The following is a 20,808-nucleotide window of genomic DNA, read 5'->3' as shown; positions in this document are numbered from 1 at the left end:
TGAGGGCTGCCCTGCCCTGGCTGAGCTACAACACCTGGGCGTGAGCAGAACATCTGCTTTGCCCTGAAACCCCTCCAGGAACGAGAGACCCACGGTAACCCCTGGCACTCTGTGCCAGCAGCTAATCAGGCTCCTGTTGGAGGTGTTGCTTATTTTCCAGCCTGAATTTGTTTGCAGGGTTTATCATCCAGCTCCTGGGTTTTAGTGCCTCGCTGACCAAGCCACCCTCCTAATGCTCCCCTGGGACCAGGTTATCCCTGTCTCTCGCCTCTCTGTACATTTTCCAAACCCAGACGAGAGAGAAAAATTAGGGGTAGACTAAGCCCTAAACTTTTCCTTTTTTCCCCTCGAGCATTTTCCCACCTTGTAACATTATTTTGTCTGAAACATTTTTTTTATTATTTTCCAAAGTGTTTTCAGCTTGACCAAACCAAAAAGCCATTTACAAAGTCATTTTCAAAGCAGTGGCACATCTTATTTTGGCAATTTGGTATCAGGCCTGTGCTCTTTTGAAAAGAAATGGTATTTTAGACGTATTACAAAAGTAAGTAACAGTCTTTCCGAGTACTTAATTTGAAATTAAATGCTATTTCAAAAGTAAGCAAGAACCATCAGAGCACAGTCTGCTTATGTTGAATGAAAGAATGAATCCTTTGCAGGAAGGGGTTTGCCTGAGTGGGATTTGGGGTTTTTTATTTGTTTTTAAATGATGTTTTTACAATGTTTCAAAATGCTGTCATTTTGTCACATTTTAAGCTTAAATTGCCATTTTTGACTGAAGAGGGGAGCCCAGCTAAAACCTTAGGGCAAGAGTTTCAGCTGGCCAGAGCCAGAGGGGATAAGTTCCACCCTTGATTCCAAATGATGGCCAAGCACACAGAAAAACAACCTCCATTAGCAGCTCCCTGGCACCGGGACCTGCGTGAGCCTTTTCAATTCCCAGAGTCTCAGAACTTGAAAAAGCCATTCCGCACTTATTTAGTGGAATATCTTTATTCAACCCTAAATGTAGGCAATCAGCATTAGGTTGATGTATTCCAGCCAGCAGCGACTTGGGGGATCCACTTGAACAGGAGACTTCATGAATATTCTACAGACTGACATTTGTTTGCAGTATTTGAATATTTCCTAATAACCAGGGGAAAAAAAATGCGTTCCAGGAGGCCAAGCTCATGAATGCTTTATAAAGTCAGGTCTCCCCTGAAATATCATAAATGGCAAACATTGCTCACTACATATGCAAAAAGCACTGGGCATTTCCAGCACCTGAGCTCCACTGGGAGCTCCCCTTTCCAGGCTGGGGCTGGTGGGCAGCAGGTCCCAGCTCCAGGTCTTGTCCATGGGATGGAGGGGAGGAGGTTCCCATCCCTGCCTGACACTCCCGACATCCCCAAAGGTTGTTTTTTTCATGGGAGCAGAAAATAGGTGCCTCACAGTTGGCAGAATCACACAATCACAATCAGAGAGCTTTGGGTTGGAAAGAATTTTAAAGATGCTCCATTTCCAGTCCCCCGCTGTGGGCAGGGATGGCACTCCATGGCTGGAGAAATCCCTTCTTTTCAGGGAACTCTTATCAAGGATTATTAGTATTTTTTATGAGCCTCAGTCCTGCAGCAGCACTGCAGGAGTGTTTTATTTTTTACTGCTGTATCTTTTCTCGTTCACATCATAAACTTCAACCCCTCAAAATATAACTTTCAATCTATGCCACCCCCAGTACTTGAGCACAAGGCAAAAACCACACTCGAGGTAACTGCAGCCATTAAGGATGTGAACAGTTATTTCCTCCAGCTCCTCCTCGGTGACCCTTATTTAAAGCATTCCAAAATCCAGCCTTTTTCCAACCTTGGCCTGTGCTTGTTGAGGGCAAGTGAAATGGATTTTCATTTGCTACACAGTTCTCTCCAACCATTCAATCTTTCTGCCCTTATTTATCCTTTTACAAAGTCAGTGGGTCCCTATCTAATATTAATATTTCTTTGTCTTGAAGAAGTACAAGGATTACTCATAAAGTCTCTGCTTCTGCATATTTTGAAGAGTAAATAAGGGGATTTTGAAAGCCTATTTGGCATCGGCCTAAATCTGCCTTTCAAAGCTCCTTTGTGACCAAACCAGTTGTCCAACACACTCCTCATTGTCTCAACAGCTTCATAATTCTGACAGCACTGTCTCACTCCAAACAGATTGCTTCCAGCTCCAGGATTAGTCCAGTGACGTGCAGCCAAAGTCAGGGAATTCAATTCCTCCTAAAACGCTCAGAAAGCACCAGAAAGCTTCGGTGTTGTTTGGAACAAGCAGGCAGATAGCTGGAGTCAGACAATGAGGGATGAATCCATCACCTGAGATTTCTCTTACAGCCAAAAGGGAGGGATGAGCACTTTGAGCAGGCAGGGCTCCTCAAATGCCCATTTGCAGCTGAGACAAATCATCCCTGAGGTTGTCTCTTCCCATTGATTAAAATCCCAGGAATCTGGGAGCACCAGGCTCAAGGCTCATGCTAGGAGACTCCACCTGGAACATGAATCCATCCTCAGAAACACCAGCCTGACACAAAATCCTAACAAACCACAGGGGCTGCCTTCCAGCCCAGCTTCATTTCAGCCTCTTCCCTGCATGCAAGAGATTCCTCAATCCAATCAAGTGCTTATTAACTGCCCTGAGCTCTTATCAGCAGAAATGTGCTGCTGCTGCCAAATTAATGCAACAAGGATGAAATCACCCCTGGAATGTTTTATCCCACAAAACCTGTGTGTACATCCCGGTAAGGATGTCCTGATGGAGTCCAGGTCATGCTCCTGCAGAGCCAGTGGAGGTCCTGGTCCCATTCTGGGTCTGGTATTTCCACCATCAGCCATCTGGAAATGTTTCACTAATTAAAGGCTCTCCCTGAAAACTCAATTTGGCGAAGCTCCTCCGGCTCTGCAGTAGATTTGACCTAGGTGACCCCAACTATTGTGTTCTGCAGGTTGACAAGGTGCTGAATAAACAGGTAAGCACAGATTTTGTCTCTTTTACTAATAAATCAATTTTAATTACGGCGACAACATCAATGACAGAATCGAGTCAAACTGCTGGGGCCATTCTTCTCCTCAGCTAACTATCCCAAATTAAAGGGTGAATTGCTCTGTGCTCGGGGTATTGTCATGCAGACGAGGGAAAACAACTCGCTTTCCAATTTCCTCATGCAAATGCAGGCGGAATTGTTGAGACACAGAATATATTTTGCCATCTCAGTGGTTCTTTAGAAGATAAGAGGAGCCGCTGAAGTTTTGCAATTTGTAAGCTGGCAGCTTATTAAATAAATAAATAAATAAGAACCCCCACCCTGCAAACCCAAATGTTTAAATAACATTACAAGTAAACTGTCAAGGTCAGCAAATAATACGTTTAAACAATCTTGTATTCTTTTTGCCTTTCTGCAAAGACTATGCTATAATTTATGGGTTTATTTCCTTTTCAAAAGAAGTTTCTTGATACAGTCTCAAACTCTAGCGGAATATTAAAAAAAATAATAGCAAAATATTCCAGCCTGAAGGCTCTTGCAGGGTGCTCTGCATTCCCGAGCTGGTGCCTCCCTAGCACGAGGCAGGCGGCACTGCAACACCAATTTCTGTCAAGTTACACCCGACCCAATAATTGCAGGAAGCCAGAGAAAGCTCCAGACCACACCTGGTGTGCAACACCCACCAAGAAGAAATAAACTTGTGTGGATATTCAGAAGAGCCAAAGCAAAGGAAAAAAAGGCAACTCAGTCACAACCAAGTAGGACCTGATGTTATTTTTTACCTTTTCAGGACCAAATGAAAGCTCAAGAGCAGTTACGTGAGTCTGAGCTCTCCTCCCAGGCTCCTTATGTCACTCCTTCCCTTTTATCCCACATCTGAGAGGATCCCTGCTCCCACAGAAATGCTCTCCATGCCCTTGGGGTTTGTGTAAAGGCTGGACCATGTGCCCTGCTGCAGGACACCCTGTGATGGGGACATTTCCAGGGTGTCACCCACAGCTGTGGCCAGTGACACCACTAAACACCACCTGTACCCACACTCCCCCAGCTCATGTAGGGTCAGAGTTTGGTGATTTCCATGCTGAAGTCACCCCCAGCACCATTAAACTCAAATCTCCAGCGCCAGGGACAGCAACAGGAGCCAAAGCCCAGGAAGTGAGACCTGATAGATCTGGCAAGGAGAGGAGATCACAGAATTATTGAGTCATTAGGGTTGGTAAAGACCTCCAAAATCATCAAGTCCAATCTTTGACCAAGTTAAATTCCAGGCCCACTAAACCATACCTTGAAATGACACAATCACTTGTTTTTCTGAGTACTTCTAGAGGGGCTGACTCCTCCACTTCCCTGCTCCAATGCTTAACCACTCTCCCTACAAAGAAATGTTTCCTAATAACTAACCTGAACCTCCCTTGGTGCAACCTGAGGCCGTTTCCTCTCCTCCTGTCCCTGTTCCCTGGAAGCAGAACCTGACCTCCCCCTGGCCGTTCCATCTTGTCAGGGAGCTGTGGAAAAACAGAAGATCCCCCCTTATCGGAACTCAGCACATCCCTCTGGGTGTCCAGAGTTGCCAGGACCCCGCCAGGGGGCTCAGAGACCCTGGCACACAGCCCAGAACACCTGTGGGTTTGATTATGACTCCTGGAGCAAGTTACCAGCTTTGTATGAGGACCTGAAAGTCACACAGGTTTGAATATGTAATAATAAAATTATCACAGGGTGGAAATGTAGATTTTAGGGTTTTTGGTGTGAGGGTTTTGGGGACAAGATGGAGGAACTTGGGTGTGTCCAGCCTTTCTCCTTCTTCTTCTTGGTCTCCATTTTCTGCTGTGATGTTGGCACTTTGAGATTGGTTTAGAGTAGAAGTGCACTGTCTAACACAGGTGATAGGTATTGGGAATTAAGTGTAAATATGTTATACGTAGTTTGTAGTATAAAAGGACAGCACCACCTCAGGGGCAGAGTGCCTGTGGCTGCCCTGCTGAGCAGACCTCAGCTGGGCAGAAAGAAAATTTTATAGATAAGAATTAATAAACAACCTCAAGACCAAAAACTGAAGAGTCCAGATTCGTTCTTCAGCTGTGTGGGCTGAAACAGAGACATCCTGCACATCTCGGGGCAGCAATTAACAACCAGATACCTGAGACTCCCTGAGCCTCCTTTTTTCCAGTCTGAAGAACCCCAGTCCCCTCAGCCACTCCTCCTGGCACTGATTTCCAGATGTCCCACCCCAAGACTTGCCCTTGCCTGAGCCTCCTCCCCTGCTCCAAACCCAACCATCCCAGCCAGTGTAACACAGGGATCAGCAAAAGGTGCTTCCCTCTTCTCTGTGAGTCCATCTCACCTGCTCTGGCACGCTCTGAATTAGAAATAAATGGATATAATCCTTAAAAACAGCCTGATGGGGCTGGGAGGAGGGAGCTGATGCTGAGCACTGACCATGTGCACTGAGCATGGAGAGGGAAGGGAAGCAGGACTGGGAAGAGGCTCCAGCCGAGCAGCTGTCAGCCCACCGTGGCTCTTTGTGGGACTAAAAGCGTGTAATTCCCAACTCCTGCATGCTGCACAAGTTATCATTTGGAAGTTGTTGCTCTGCAGTGACTTGACAGTCTAACAATGCAAAATAAATCTATTCACGCTGCTTTGGCGAGCCCAAATCCCGGGAATGTGCCGCAACAGCAGAGAGCAGTGATAAGTTCTTGTAACTTACAGCAACTCAGGGCTGTCCTCATTACCATAAATTATCTTCCTGCACACACAGGAAACCTTTCCAACAGACTCCAGCTTTTATTCCCTGCTCTGTGTTAAAGCTGGGGGCGCTTTGTGGGAGCCCAGAGCCCTCCTGATAGCGCCGGGTTTGAAGCGCCTGAAGCTGCAGCGCTTCTCTGACCAGAGCATTGGTGTTAGCAGCGCTTTCTGAAGGCTTCTGAAGAGGATTCACAGCTGGATTTTGTGCTCTGCAATGCACAGGGACTTTGCACATCATCTCTCTGTGCAGCCTGGGTAGGGCTTTGTAGCAGAATGTGGTTAAAAGGATGGGGAGAAACTTCTGCCTCAGGGGCAAGAGCAGAACCAAGACAAATTCACAGAGCCCAGGAATGAGGCACCGAATTAATCAAAGTGGACAGGAGAGGGAACAGGGCTCTGCCTATCAGTAGGATGCATCAGCGTTGATGAGAAAGGGCAGTGAGACATCTCAATTTCACCTGGTCCCTCATCGAGCTGGCCAGGACACGTGCCACAGCCAGGACTGGGGAGCACAGATCCCCACAGAGATGCTCCCAGTCTGGTATCAATCCCTTGCCTCATCTCCTGCACCCTGTGCACACAGGAAGGACCTGTCCATGCCCACCGCTCCACCCAGGATCTGCTGGCCAGCACACCTGCAGGGCTACAACAACTGGAGATCCCCAGGTCCTGCCCAGCACCAGGCAGAGACACACAGGGCCTTGACTGAAATAAAAGTGGTGGTTTTTCATAGCTTTGTCTGGATTTGCAGCACAGGAAAGTTGCTCTATGAGGATGTTTTGGGCCCCAGCCTGAAAGGAAACATTTGTTCAGGATGAGACAGCTGGAACTGGAACAGGCTGGGAGAGCTGGGGGTGCTCAGCCTAGAGAAGAAAAGGCTCCAGGGAGAGCTCAGAGCCCCTGGCAGGGCCTGAAGGGGCTCCAGGAGAGCTGGAGAGGGACTGGGGACAAGGGATGGAGGGACAGGACACAGGGAATGGCTCCCACTGCCAGAGGGCAGGGCTGGATGGGATATTGGGAATTAGGAATTGTTCCCTGGGAGGGTGGGCAGGCCCTGGCACAGGTGCCCAGAGCAGCTGTGGCTGCCCCTGGATCCCTGGCAGGGCCCAAGGCCAGGCTGGGCAGGGCTGGGAGCAGCCTGGGACAGGGGAAGGTGTCCCTGCCCATGGCCAGAGATGATCTTTAAGGTCCCTTCCAACCCAGACCATTGCTGGATTCGGATTTCACAATCCACTGTGGTGGGTTGACCTTGGCTGGACACCAGGTGCTCACAGAACTGCTCCATCTTTCCAGCTGGACAGTGGAGATAAAACAAGATGGAAAACAACTCACAGGCTGAGATAAGGCAGTTTACTAAAGCAAAGAGAAAGAAAAGGTTTATTCTCTCCTTCCTGTCAGCCAGGGATGCTCAGTCACTTCCAGGGGAGCTTCAGCACATGGAGTGGCTGCTCTGAGAGACAAATACAAATAACGAGTGCCGCTCATTCCTGGTCCCTTCCTTCTCTCTTTGCTCTGAGCTGGGGCTCTGGGATGTCCCTTTGGTCAGGGTGGGTCAGCTGGCCTGGCTGTGTCCCCTCTTGGGATCTTGCTCATCACCTGGATGTGGGGAATGTTTAGAGACTGTGCTGAGGTGTGCCAGCTGTGCCCAAACACACATGGGTGTGTTGTAAACACCTCTCCAGCTCCCACTGGGAGCACAGCACTGGGATGGCTCCTGTGGGAAATGAACTCGAGCTCAGCAGACCCAACACATCCCCTCCCACCCTAAAAATGCATCTGAGCTGGCACAGAAGCAGCATCCACCCTCCCTGTGCAGCCCAGCAGAGATGGCAGAGTGGGAAGGGTGTTGTATTTGCAGGGACTCTGTGGCAGGGAGGAATGATGAATCTGACTCCATGCTCTCAGAAGGCTAATTTATTATTTTATGATACTATATTATATTAAAGAATACTAAACTAAACTATACTAAAGAAAGGATACTTACTGAAGGCTAAAAATCTAATAATGAAAACTCGTGACTCTTTTCAGAGTCCTGACACAGCTTGGCCCTGATGGGCCAAAGAGTGAAAACAACTCACAGCAGAATCCAATGAAACAATCACCTGTGGGTAAACAATCTCCAAACACATTCCACATGAGCACAACACAGGAGAAGCAAATGAGATAAGAATTGTTTTCCCTTTCTCTGAGGCTTCTCAGCTTCCCAGGAGAAAAATCCTGGGCGAAGGGATTTTTCAGATAATGTGAATGCCACAGAAGGGCATGAGGGACTTCCTTCCTCAACAGAAGATGCAGCTACAGAAGGCTCCAAGCACCAGAGTCAGCAGCCTGACAAAGCATATCCTGAATATCCTGGTTCTTCCCCTCCAGGTGGATTTTGGGGCCACAAGTTCACATTAGCAAATTGCCAAGCAGCAATTTACCTCCAAAAGCTCTTCCTGGGGAAAGGCTTTTGGAGGTTTTCTGTTTGGGATTTAGGGCTTTCTCCCAGTTTTTGCTTAAAACAAAGACTGCTTGCACTGGTGCAGGCAGAAGTGACTGCCGTGTGCAGGGGATGGGGGAGCAGATTTAGGGAATGGGAGGCACAATCCCAATGGCTAGTTCAGGTGTCACACACCTGCATGAGCCATGTGCTGCATATTGCACACCTCTCTCCATGGGGAACTGAGGACTTCCAGCTTATTCCCTTGAAATCCCACCCCTTGAAATCACCTGGCACCAGCAGGAAGCAATTTAGATGTTGAAACATTTTTTTCCAAATCACAGGGGTCAAATTAAGTTCGTTTTTCCTCTCTATTCCAGCCAGGCTAAAAACCACACTGCCAAAATCCACAGTGCCACAAAATGAGGGAATCTCCCCCAAATCCTCTCCTCTCCAAAGCCAGGCTGGGAGATGCGCTCCTCTCCAGGCTCCACACCAGGAAACATTTGCAGCTCTCCATCCCCAAGGTCCCTGAGCTCTGGTCCCACACAGTCCCAGCCTGGTGTTTGGCTGGGTTTTCACTGAGTGCTGCCTCCTGTCCCTTTGTTGGGGATCAGCTCTCGGGGAGCTGTTCCCAATTTATTCCTCAAGCTGGATGCTCCTAAGCAGGCAACAGCCCAAAGTGTTTCTTGACAGCAGCTTGGAAATATAATGTGCCGCAGGTTGTGTTTCCTTCCTCTTAATAGGATGCAAAGCTCCGTTTTCAAAAGGATATGCTAACATTTTAAGCTCTTTTTGTTCGTATAAATGATAATGTAGTCAACACAAGGGCCTCATCTCTCCTTGAAGTGAATTTTATTCCTATTCACCTTAACATATGAGCACCAGGCTCAAGGGTAAACCTTTGCCAAGCTCCCCCTGAGTGGGCTTATCCAAGGCTTTGCTGGTAGAGGAGAAGCAAATCTGGCCACTGCCAGAAAGCCAAAGGATGGAGTTGAGGCCTCCTTCAATTGTACAAGCTCCTCCTTTAGTGCTGTGCAAAAGATCTGCCAGCCCCAGAGGAATGATTTCCCGGAGGAAGGATGCAATAAATAATTTGCCTGAAATAGAGAGGTCAGGGCATTGTCCAAGACATGAGGAGATCGTTGCTGTGGGCAAACTACAGAGAAAGTGTGGAGTGAAGTCATAAAAGACAAAAAACCTCAGTTTTTAGGAGCACTGACTTCTCCAAGCCCCTTTATCATCCTTCCAGTGCCTGAAGGAGCTGATAAGGAAGATGGAGAGAGACTCTTTACAAGGGCCTGGAATGGCAGGAACAGGGAATGGCTCCCACTGCCAGAGGGCAGGGATGGATGGGATATTGGGAATTGGGAATCCCTCCCTGTGAGGGTGGGCAGGCCCTGGCACAGGGTGCCCAGAGCAGCTGGGGCTGCCCCTGGATCCCTGGCAGTGCCCAAGGCCAGGCTGGGCAGGGCTGGGAGCACCTGGGACAGGGGAAGGTGTCCCTGCCCATGGCAGGGGTGGCACTGGATGAGCTTTGAGGTCCCTTCAGCTCAAACCATCCCATGACTCTGCCGCTGTGACTACTCAGGCTCACGCTGCTTTTCCAGGCTTAAGGAGCAGGATCCCCTCCACATGGCAGCCCCTCTCTGAACAAATCCACCCTGCTGTCTCCAAAAGACATTGCTGGCAAAGCACATGAGCAGCACTCAGATTCAGGCAGGGGGGAGTTGAAACCCTTCAGGTTTCCCTGCTTGTGAGGTTTTGGAAGATACTGTTCTCCTTGTTTTCAGCGCCCGGGCTCCTCATCACACCTGTCTTACACACAACCCCTGACAGGTTCACAGACAGACCTGTCTGCCTGCTCCCACTTTACAAAGGAAGGATCAATTCCAGCCTGTCAATCCCTCCGTTTCATTTGCAACTGATTGGGAGGCATCACATCCTGTCTTCCAAGAGTCAAACCCGTAAACAAGACAACATTGTTAAAAAATGAAAAAAAAACCCCAAACCACTGAAAAAACAGCTAATAAAAAGCTCTGACTGCCAGATGCCAGGGATTGCTACAAGACTGCAGCAGGAATAACAATTTGGGAGATAATTGAGCTATTCCTGTTGGCCATGAAACCACAGCTCTGGTGGGACAGGCGAAAAAAGGTTTCCCAAAGTTACTGGACACTTTGGAAAATGCTTTTCCTTTTAGGATGAGCAGGAAAAGAAGGTGCCATAAGGAGAGAAGGAGAATTGTTCAGAAAACCATCCCTCTCTCCCTAGATTTTCGATACAACCTCGCCATTTCCAAAGCTGGGGAGGTGCTGGCTGGGTTCCTCAGGAAGGACTAAACCCATCCATGTTTTTTCCTAAAGCACCAACTGTCACGACTGTCAATTCAGCTCCTTTCATGGAGATTAGAATTCATTTGCAAAAGGAAAAAGAAAATGGGGAAAAAAGGTAAAAAAAAAAAAAACAAAGAAGGAAAAGGAAAGAAAAGGTATTTAATTGGCAACTGAATTCTTCATGAAACAAAGAGATGGATTCATGCAAAGAAGAATAGGGAGAGCTGTTTTGATATCTGAATTTTAATGACTCCATGGCATCCCTATTTGTTATGTATCTGCTTTTGAAATGTCACGGCTGGCTCTAGTGGTAATTACTGAATTTCAACATTTATAGAAAAGCAGCACATACAGTATGGAGATAATTGCCCAGTTGGAGAGTTATGAAGGATCCAGTTCCCCCCCCGCCCTCCTCCCTCCTTCTGTGACTACAGATTTTTGGTAATTATCACTAGGGCCACTTGTTAAAAAATCAGAAAGCAGGTAAACAACAAACACCAGTGTAGTTTATTCATTAAAATTCAAAAAACACATCGTCATATTGATCTGGAAATTACAAACTGCTGCAGCTTGCAAAAAGCAGGGCCCTCCTGCTACCCTGGTGTTTAGTGTTGCTGTAAATCATACACCAAGACACTTTCCTGATAGGAATTGTTATGTAATAAACACTATTGTGGGACACTTACAGGTAAAATAAATTGATTTATCCAGGTTATAACATCAGCCATGATCATCCCACAAATCCTGGGGCTTGGGGTGGATCTGGTGTCAGCACAAAGCAGGGAGCACCCACACTCCAAGGGGAAATGCACTCCAAAGTAGTTGGGAATTTGATGTTCATATTTTGGCTTAAACTCCACGTGCCTTTTGGCTCTGGTCTGTCCCAAGATGCTCCTGCACCCACAAAAACCCCAAAGGAAAAGGCAGCTGAGCCCTGCCTCTGCCCTGCTTCCACCCACACGACTCCTGCTCTTGGTAGGAAACACTCTCCCCATGTCACAGACAGGAAAATCCAGACACAGCTGTGCATCCCCTCTGGGTTTCTCTCAGCTCATCCCTGGGGGGCTCTGTGATGTCCCCACCCCAGGAGTCACAGCAGTGCCACAGCAGAACCAGCAGTGCTGGCCCCACGCAGAATTCCAACAGCCCCAGGTGCTGAGTTTCCAGAACAAGGGATTCTGTGACGTTCCCATCTTTAATCAAAGTCAGGTACAAAGAAAACTCGCCTGCTTAGAAGTGGGGATGTGTTAGAAGCGGGGCCATGGGTTGGGGAAGGTAAACACACAGGGATATAATTAAAGGAGAAACGACAGTTAACGATGAGAATCTCTCGGCTTTTACAAAAACACAGAAGGAAAAGACCATTATGCAGACACAGAGATAAGTGGATCCAACACAGATAAGACTGACAGAGGGAAATTGGAGGCAGAAGAGGATAAGGAGCTGACACCGACACTTACAATATTTACTTTTCCATCTGTGTTCACAAATGAAGAGGATGAGGATTTGCCTAAGTCAGGGATCAGAACCCTGGGGAGAGGAGAAGAGGAATTAGGGAGTGTGCAGATAACACAAGAAATGGTCAATAAGAGCTTAGGGGAACTTAAACTGACACAAAGCATTAGGGACCAGATGGCAACATGTGTACAAGGGATTTACCAAGCAGGGGAAGCAATGGCAGGGCAGGACTTCAGCCCCATGGATTCCCTGGAAACGGGGAGGGCAGGGAACAGAGAGCTCCAGCAGCAGGTGGACATTTGCACCAGAACCATCAGTGATCTCTCAAAGTCCCCATTACTCTGACAACTCTCTCCTGGCGATGCTACAGACAGCAGGGTGGATTATCCCAGCTGCCTAAAGTAATATTTTTTGGACAAAAAAGTCACTAATTTCATTGCTCTGACAGCTCCTCTTGAACGGTTCTTCCCACCTTTATTTTTACTATTCAAGGCTTAGCCTGTCCAGGAGAGAATTAAAATTTGGGTGTTTTCTGAGGGCTTACAGCTAAATCTTAGGTAGAAATATCAGGGCTGAGCCAGCTTTCTCAAACTACCGCTCTGTGAGACACTTAATTGTAATTAAATCCATCTTTATTTAAGACCAAATATAAGATTTGCTTAACTTAAGCCTCCCTCCAAAACCAACACACATGACCAGCACAAAGCCAGAGGGGTGCCTCATTCAATACAAACCTTAATGCTGGGGGAGTGCAGAGGGAATCAGCTGCCCATTGACTGGAAAAAGAGTATTTACTTGGAAGCTCATTTTTAAGGGGAAGAAAGGCTTAAAAATGCCCAGGTTCATTAAGAACAGCCAAGATGATCTGATGAGAAGCAGATCAATCCTTATTAACTTGTTAGGAGCTTTCAAAGAAGTTTGTGGAGTCTGTGGGCATGGGAGCTGTGACTGGCACCTCTCGCTGGCCAGGGAGTCAGGAATGGTGGCCCCTTGGGACTCAGGATAATGGGAGCCACTGGGAGAGTCTGGGGAGGGAAAGGAGCCCCACAAGGACACCCCACAGTGTCGGGGCTACCCTGAGATCCTGCATGAGGCTCCCCAGGGAGGTGAGGAGCAGTTTTACAGCCCCCTCTGCCCAGCCTGCAGGGTAATTTAATGAATTTATCTTCTCGACACACATCTGTAGTTCAACCCGCAGCTTTGCCTATTTTATTGCACCTCCCATCTCCTCTGCCTAGCCCACAACTCAGCTCTATGACTCTCTGGCAGATCTGAGCACCCTTCTCCTATTAAAGGTTCTCCTAGAGCCAAGGAAACAGGAATCTGACCAGAAACACCAATGGAAAGGCTGAAATGGAAATATTACGCACACCAGCACAGGCTGAATTGGAAATATTAGGCACACCAGGAAAGGCTGAATTTGGGATATTGGACACACCAGGAAAGGCTGAATTGGAAATATCAACACATACCAGGAAAGGCTGAATTGGAAATATTGGACACACCAGGAAAGGCTGATTTGGAAATATTAACACACACCAGGAAAGGCTGATTTGGAAATATTAACACACACCAGGCAGGACATCCTCCTGGATATCCTTCACCCTCAGCTTGTACCCATCAGTCCAGACTGAGCAAGCCATGATGTCTTAGAAATATTCCCCAATATTTTTATTCCCCAAATATTGCCGTTTCAGAGGGAACCAGGGCTGGATTGGTAATAATCAAATAACTCTCCAGAATATGAATATCCCTCCGCCATCATTAGGGATGAATGTTATGGAGATGAAGCAGTGGAACGGGATAATGAGGTGTGCAGTGGAGGAGGCTGGGAGCCTGCCAGACAGGGAGGATGCCACTTCCTAGCATTATTCATTGGGAAAATTGATAGCTTGTGCCACCAGCCTCTCCCCCAGCTCCACACTCATCCCAATTAAGGAATCACAACTGATCTCAAGGAACGAAAGTGTCAGTGTTCAGCTGGGGAGGAGCAACTTTGCCTCTCAACTCCCACAGCTGCTGGACAAGAAGCTCCTAGCACACCTGATGTCCTGTTTCTTCCACACAACAAGAAAAGAACGTTTCTCATGACCCTGGAATGTTTTCTTGTTCTTGGCTTGGTGAGAAGATGAGCTCACACCTTTCCCTCTCCTCTGCGTCCACCTGTGCAGAACAAGGTCTGCATTCCACAGGGAGGACGATGCCCCACCACAACCCCTCTAGACAGCTGCCAAAACCCCAGGCAGTGTCTGGAGTAGGGTTTCCTGTGTGGGTGGTGACACACTGCCACTGACAGGTGCCAGATGGGATAAAGCAAACTTGGGACCTCATGCATGGAACTCATTCAGTTGACTTTGTAAGGAACACCCCGAAAACTTGGTCTGTGCCAAGGGAAATTTAGGTTGGATGTTGGGAAAAAGTTTTTTACAGAAAGGGTGATAAAGTTCTGGAATGGGGAGGTGGTGGAGTGTCGGAAGCCAGGACATCCCTCTGTCTGCCCTGGATGGCTCCAGCCCCTGCCTGGGGGACCCAGAGACCTTGGCACAGAGCCCAGGACACCTGACTTTGATTTTGAACCATGGAAAAAATTACCACCTTTCTATAAAGAATTACAAGTCAAAAGAGTTTAAGTAGAATAACAGTTAGTTTGTCACGGGGTGAAAAATAGATTTTTGGGGTTTTTAGAATGGGGACTCGGGGTCCCAAGGTGGAGGAATTTGGGTATGCCCTGTCCTTTCTCCTTCTTCTTCCTAGCCTCCATGTTCTGGGTGATGGTGGCACTTTTGGATTGGTTTAAGGTAGGAACACACTGTCTAACACAGGTGATGGGTATTGGGAAGTTATGGTAAATAATGTACACGCAGTTTTTAGTATAAAAAGATAACACCAGTGTGCCTCAACCCGACCTGCCAGACAGACCTCAGTGGGTTGGATGGAGAAAGAATAAGAAACAATAAACAACCTTGAGAATGAAAAGAAAGGAGTTCTGACTCCTTCTTCGACTGCTGGGCTGGGAAAAGAGACTTTCTAACTCATCTCAGGGTCACTCTGAGCAGCAGAGATTCTGAGAGTGGAGTCCCCATCCCTGGGTGTGTTTAACAAAGCCTGGATGTGGCACTGGGTGCCAGGGTTTAGGTGAGGTGTTGGGGCTGGGTTGGACTCAATGATCTTGAAGGTCTCTTCCAACCCGAGGATTCTGTGAATTCTGTGAATTCTGTGATAACACCCCTCAGAGAGGCGCTGCAAACCCAGATCTTACGAGGCAGCAGAGCCTCCCTCTCTCACACCTGACTAAGTCCCCTAATCACAGGCAAAACTTCAATCAGCGCTTACAACAATCCCACAACACAAATCCATCCGACGCTCCATTAATGCTTGCAGTGTGACTTGTTATCCACAAAGGAAACACTGCTGGGTGATAATGAAGGCGTTCGATTGGGATTTCGAGATGAGCAACAAGAAGTGCCTGGTTACCAGAGCGTGACACTCCAAGCTGGGATAAATAAGCTCTTGATTGCTGCGCTCAGCCCAAGTCACCTGTGGCTCCACTGAAGAGCCTCTACCTGCCCACCACTGCTGTTGACTGGCTGGGATGACCACAAAACCATGGCTCTGCTGCCTCTTTGCTGTTTCCCAGCCAAGCCTGGCCTTTCCTGGCACAGGATTCACACGTTTGTATCACCACCAATGCCATGAAACCCAGCGAGGTCACGGGAGGTAGCAGAGCAGAAGTGGCTCATTGTGAGTGGAGCATTATCTGCATTAATTGAGGCTGGCTAAGAGCTATACAGGACAGTTTTCACCCATCATTCTCTCATAAGGACCAGCTCACCTCTCTGGGCCCTGAGCCATTAACGTGGGGCTTTTTATGCCCTGCTCAGGATCCTTCATTACACCAGCCTGGCATTTCTGCCAGCACGGGTCACAATTGCACTGCACAGCCTCATTGTCTGCACCAGAGCAGCACGAGCTCTGCAGCAAAGGAGAGGACAATCACAGAAAGGTGTTGTTTTTCCTGACACGAGGCTCAGGGAGGGGCTGGCACCACTGAGGACTTGCCTTCTTCACTGCTGGCTGCAGCTGCCCTGGGAAAGGCAGCCCTGCCCTGCACCACTGAGCACCAGTGTCTCATGTCACCTGCCTGGCTTGGGATGCAAAAAAGCCCTTCCTGAGCCTAGGCTGCAAAAGTCTAATAATTCTCCTGGCAGCCGGAGTCCAGACTGGAAGTCTTATTTTATTGCTTTCCTGCTACTTTTTTGCTCAGAAGGCAAGGAAAATGTCAGAGAAGTCTAAAACCCCTCCTATTTTCATATTCGTTGGCATAGAAAGCAGTGAACTTTCATCTTCCCTCAGCATTGATTTAGGGCAACTTTGCTGGGACAATTCAGAACACAATAATAATGATGATGATAAAAAATATAAATATATAATGGTCTCACATATGTGCACATGACCATCATTAGCAGGGAAGAAACTTGGACTGAGTGAAAGCAGAAGAAAGCAGAACTTCTCCAGGCGATGCTGTGCCACCCACGGGTTTGCATTCCTTTTTCTCACAGATGAAAATCATTTCAAAAACCTGAGGGACACATCTGGGGACAGTCCCCACTCACTGCCTGTAAGAAGGGATGTGTCTCCCCCCGACACCAGCTCACTTCTCTTGGTGAGTGGCAGCAGGAGCCTGACCCTGGTGGGTTTGGAGGAACCAAAGGTTGGTTTGGGTGCTGAGGGTGAGCGAGGGCAGCTGATGCTGAAGGGGAGCAGCAGTTTGGGACAGACAATAAACACCTCAGGCTCCAGGCCCTGAAGCAGTTTTTGGCAATTAAGAGTTAGGGCAGCACCCGCCTAGGAGTGGAGGAAAGGGTCCCTCACTTCTGCTGCAGCCTTTTATCCAGTCATCCTTAGAAATCCCTGGTGCTGCTCCCAGGCAGTGACAGGACATGGCTCACTGGAATTGTCCTCGCTGGCAGCTGTGGGGACTGTCACCAACCCCAGTCTCAGGCACTGACAGGGTGAAACAGCTCTCCCAGGGATTCCCTTTGCCCCTACACCACACTGTCCATTGCACAAAATGTTCCCCCCACTCCCAAATACAGCAAAATGCAGGATATTGGTAAGCCAATAGATAAGTGTGGCTACACACAGTAAAATATTTCACCTGTGGCCCCACCCACCCTGTAAAATTTCCTATAATCAACTCTAAAAAGCTTTGAGTTGGTCAGGAAGGAGCAGCTGAGCAGCTGATGGGGGCTCTGCCCTATTTACCTGTAGGTGCTTTACTCGCCCCCCCTCCCTTTTATTTTTAATATCATCACTGCTCTAAAAATAAAATCAACTTGACACTGATGGAAGCTGAAAAACCCCACCAGACCAGTTTCTCCATGTGCCTGACTCCAGGGCCCCTTGATCAAATTGTTTTCCTTCTCCCTGCTGATCCCCACGAACTCTTCAGCTCTGCCCAGGGGGGACAGGGCTGGAAATGGAAGCCCAGGTTTCCCTTTGGCACTGATCTGTCAGAGACAGCTCCGTGAGCATCATCAGCTCTGTGGCTGCTCCTCGGGAGCGAGGCACGGCTCTGGAAATGGAAATGAAACATTTCTTTCCCATTCTCTTTTCCCTGCCAAGCCTGTAACAAGCTGGAGATGGGAAGTGCCAGGAATGGATGAAAATAGAAGGCAAATAGCTGATAGTATTTCAGTAAACCAGCCCCAGGGTGAGGCAGGGAGCATCTCCTAAGGAACCCCTGACCTCCCAGTGAAGCCCTGAAAACAGGAAGGTTATTTCTCCCACGGGGAACAGCCCTGCCTCAATTAGCAATGTTTTCAGCCCAGATGGAGCAGGGTGATTATCTACCATAACTATTACTGCTGCTTCACCTGCAAAAAGCCCTGCCTGGCTCCTCAGCCCTTCCCTCTCCGCCCAAAGCACGTCCCAGCTTTCAGGCTTCACCAGCTCCTTCTCCTTTCAAGGCTGATCAACCTTGGCTTGTAAACGAGCTGAGAGGCTGCAGCGCTGGCTCCTTTACGAGCTCAGTCCTGCAGCATCTTTAGGAGGTTGGGGAGGGTGAGAGAGGAGAAATAACACATTCTGCTGCCACTGGAAACCAAATTATTCCCCAGCCAACATGAAAAACCCACTCATGAACTGATCATGGCTTGCTCATTGCTCCCACTTGATATTTATCACCAAATGAATCCTGTCACCAGCCTTTGCAGGCAGTTGCCAACTCTCAGGAGCAGCTGCAAATCTTCATTAATAAAATTTCAGGATGTGCTTTGTTTGGGCTGAAGACTGCCACTTTCCATCCTGCCACCCTGCAAGTGTGAGGTGGCACCAAAAGTTGTGTGCAAGAAAGACCTGTGAATTTGAAATGAAAACAGAGGCTGGGAAATGCCATCATCCAATGCTCCAGGAAACATCAACATTTCCCAGAGATGGGCCCTGAATCTGGATGCTGCACGGGATGTGTTCACAGTTAATGAATGGGGTCCTTCCACGGGTGGCGGGACAATGGGGTCACATCTGCTGCCACTGGGGTGGCTGTGGAGGTACCTGGGTGTGAGGGCTGGGTCTGAGAGGTGCCACAGGCAGCACCTGGCTCTCCTCATGCCACGAGCTCTGCAGTCCCACAGAGTCAGACTGGTCCTGCAAATCCCAAAGTTTGCTGTTGCCTTCATGCAGAGACACAGAGCACTGAGCAGAGGATAAACAGAGCTTTCCCAGACAGCTCAGATGGAGACAGGAAAAAGCTAAACCAGCACAGAACATTCTCCCTTTGCCATTCCCAAAACCAGGTGTGAGGGGCAGGTGAGATGGAGCCAGGCTGCTGCTGTCCTGCCAGGGTGGCTTTGTACTTCTGAGAACACACATTCATGATACTCAAAGGGCAGGAGGGAGCCAAAGCAGCATTTCCAGGCAACCAGGAGGGTTCACAGAACCTGCTGAGCTGGAGGGACCCACAGGATAATCCAGTCCCACCCCTGTCCCTGCCCAGACCCCCAACAATCCAACCCTGGACATCCCCAAACCCTTCTGGAGCTCTGGCAGCCTCGGGGCTGTGCCCATTCCCTGGGCAGCCTGGGCAGTGCCAGCACCCTCTGGGGACAGAACCTTTCCCTAAATCCAGCCTGACCCTGCCCTGGCCCAGCCCCAGCCGTGCCCTGGCTCCTGTCCCTGTCCCAGGGCAGAGATCAGAGCTGCCCTCGGGAGGAGCTGCAGCCCTGGTGATGTCTGACTTCAGTATCGCCCAGCTGAACAAGCCAAGTTTCCTCAGCCACTCCTCATGTAGCCCCTTGAGACCCTTCAGCTCCTCAGACTTGACTCAGCTTGGATCTGGGTAAAGCCCTGGCACCTGCTGCTCCTGGGTGCTGGGCAGGGTGATGCACCCCCAGCAAGAGCCCAGGGCCCAGGTGCCTCTGCCACGTCCCAGAATCTGGGTGAAGGTTCCAGTCTGGAACACTTGGCAAGCCATGCCCAGTCACCTGCGCAGGAAGCTTTGCTGCTCACTGCAGGAGTGTCCCCGTGCTGGGGATCAGCTCGCCCCTGCTGCACTGGCTAGCTATATACAGACATGAATGGGATGGAACTGCTTTGGAACGTGCCTAGAGCCGTTTATTCCTCAGCATCAGCCTCATACATGATTTTTTACATGTAGGATGTGAGCAGCTCTCACTCCAGCCAGCAAGCCAAAGAAATTTGCTGTTACAATCTACCAAATACCCGTTTTAGCCAATTACACAGAGCAAAAGCATATTGACAGAGACTTTAACCAATCAACATAAACACACGTAGATTGAGTTAAAACAATGCTTGCTTTTTCATTTATAAGAATACAATACATAAAGCCTTATTCATGGAATGCAACCTTGCTTCTAGAAACTTTTTGCAACTTAGAAAACTATTCCGAAACACTAGACACAAGTCTATTGTTCTATTCCTCACGTCTTCCTGCAGCTAACAAGATGCATCAGCAATATTAATAATTCTGTCATAACTGAGGCCTGTCTGTTTTCCCACAAGCCTGAAACCCTCTAACTTTATAAATTCCTACACCCTGCCAGGGCAGCTCTCTGCTCCCTGAGGGCACTCAGGGTGGCACTCAGGGTGTCCCTGCTCTCCATGGCTGCTGCCTTTACACCTTGCTGTGCTCACAGCACTTGGAAACCTCACTGTGAGTGATGGCCATGGCCTCCAGCAGCACACACAGCTCCTGGTCAGGTCTGAATCAAACCCAGAGAATTCCATTTAAAGCCACAAACTCCCTTAAATCAAGGTAATGCCAGCTCGTACAGCCAGGAGCTGTCTCTCCTCACCACAGTCACCATGATAATAGGATCATTCAAGTCTTCCTATTGTTATAGATATTATAATATTGGCTTTTCACAAATATTAAAATGGATTTTATGTGTGCGGTGTTAAAGTAACTTTGTTATAAAGATACAGTTTTTATTTCTGTTGTTAATTAAGCTTAGGGAAATAGCTGATATCAGTGTGCTGTGTTAAAATGCCTGCTGGGATGGGATAACACCCCATGCACACAGGATGAGCACACCTGTACAGATCTGCCAACCATCAGCACTCAATGTTTGGAAACAATCTGGACCAAGACCCAAAACTGGAGGTGATAAAAAAGGACTAAAACCACGGCCAAGGAATAAGAATGCTCTAAAAGGGTGGAACTGAATATATAAACCAGTTTGGGGAAAAAGTAAAGTTTTGAATATGGAATCTTGGAATATGTGAACTAGTTTGGGGAAAAGTTTACTATGCATAATCGTTTATGAATAAGTAACAGGCTGATGCAGTAGAAATGGTGTACAAAGGGTGCTTCCAAACTAGCA

The sequence above is a fragment of the Geospiza fortis genome, unplaced genomic scaffold (genome assembly GCF_000277835.1).
Source record: "Geospiza fortis unplaced genomic scaffold, GeoFor_1.0 scaffold140, whole genome shotgun sequence".
Lineage (NCBI taxonomy): Eukaryota > Metazoa > Chordata > Aves > Passeriformes > Thraupidae > Geospiza > Geospiza fortis.
The sequence above is the reverse complement of the archived record's forward strand: the minus strand, read 5'-3'. Positions refer to the sequence as shown.